At 54.2% G+C, this 1,552-nt stretch overlaps 1 long non-coding RNA gene across 1 annotated transcript; it reads right to left on the minus strand.

Annotated features, from left to right (window-relative positions):
• Nucleotides 1-275: 275 nt before the first annotated feature.
• LOC109513119 (uncharacterized) lies at nucleotides 276-1,546 on the minus strand. Its single transcript, XR_002167662.1, has 3 exons — nucleotides 1,525-1,546; nucleotides 1,115-1,251; nucleotides 276-962 (listed from the first exon to the last, which is right to left on the minus strand). It is a non-coding gene; the product is annotated as an uncharacterized LOC109513119 (long non-coding RNA).
• Nucleotides 1,547-1,552: the final 6 nt, after the last annotated feature.

Below are 1,552 nucleotides of genomic sequence, written 5' to 3' on the forward strand. Positions count from 1 at the left end.
GACATTGCTGGTGCGTTCATTTCAATGAGCCATTTCATTTTCCCACCGCCAACTTAGTTCACTCCAAATTAGATCGTTGCCGTGCTTCGCTTGGACTCGCCTTTCACTGATTGATCCTGAACATGAAAACGCAGGGCAGTTGCGCGCGAGGTGCTTGAAGAAGCGAGGCAAACAAGGATTGGACATCAGATCGGATGAGACCCAAGATAAAATCCCAGACACACAAGCAGCATAAATTCAAAGGAACCAAAACCATAAAATGACCAACAAAAAAATTCACCTCAACCGCTCTCTCGGCAAATTTATAGAAACCAGGTCAAAATGCCACACGAGTTCTACATCAATGGGAGCGGTTCAGACTCAGTATTTGTCGAATGACACGAATCATCAAATGGCAATGAAATACTGTACATTCTACTCGGCGTAGCTTTGACAAGTTTGGCTACAGACGTATTTTGCAAGTCCCAAGTGGCGAGAGCGGCTTTTGCAGTGACCGAAGAGAGCACAGAAGAATCGAGGGCCGGTGCGCTGGCCCTCTGAGGAGGAATTTGGACATGACATTCGGTTGCTTCGGAAGGAAGATTGGATTGACGTGGCAGCAGGTGGAGACTCGAATGTGATTGAGCCCAAATCATCTCATTCTGAAAGACCTTCAGACGAGAGAGACGACGAAATGAAGAGACTCGAGGGTTGGGAATCGGCGAATGCCGTTTCATGGATCGAATGCAGGACTCCAATTCAGCGCTTCTGATCACGCGGCGGCCAACCGAGACCGGCGTCCACGCTCGCGTCCCGCCCCCCTGCCATTTTACAGTAGATTCCCTTCTGGTCTGGTGGGTTCCTCGCTCCCGAACGCCACCGCCGCCGATCACCGCAATCTGGTCGATCGTCTCGGGTGTCTTCAGTCTGTGAGTGATCAGCAGCACGTTTCACTCAGAACGCCTCAACAGACCCTGCAGGACCTGCGCCGGGTGGGACAAACAGAGAATGTCTCGAGTCACATTTTTACGTTGAGGTTGCATTCAGCGTCGTAAGATGAGTTTGAGCTGGAGCTGAGGGCTGCGAGGTTCCCGGATCAAGAACTCTCGCTATTCGAACCCCGTCCGACTGGCACCTTGCCTTCGCTGGGCTCATCCAGGGAGCTGGTGACTTCGTCCAGGATGAGGACCCGCGGCCGTCTGACCAGCGCTCGGGCGATGGCCACGCGTTGCCGCTTGCTCTTGGACAGCAGGCCGCCCCCCTCACCGACCTCTGACAGACAATCACATCAGCGCGGCGCTCTTCTTCTCACCCGGACGCGCTCATCGGCAGAGGTTGAAGCGCGCAGGTCAAAAGTAAGTCTCAAGTTCTGGCCTGCACGGTTTTAGTGACGCAAGCCAAATCAAGCAGGCCCTGTGCCCACACGAACTGGCAACAACGGAGTTCACGTTGAGCCTCGGGAACGCCGAGGTGAGTTTTGGCCGAGCAAGTCTCAAGTCTCCGAATCGGCGACAGCACACAAGGAGGAAGTCCGCTTGCGCTCACCCATGTCGTAGCCCTTCTCCAGCCGGGC

The sequence above is a fragment of the Hippocampus comes genome, unplaced genomic scaffold (genome assembly GCF_001891065.2).
Source record: "Hippocampus comes isolate QL1 unplaced genomic scaffold, H_comes_QL1_v1.1 scaffold521, whole genome shotgun sequence".
In the NCBI taxonomy this organism is placed as follows: domain Eukaryota; kingdom Metazoa; phylum Chordata; class Actinopteri; order Syngnathiformes; family Syngnathidae; genus Hippocampus; species Hippocampus comes.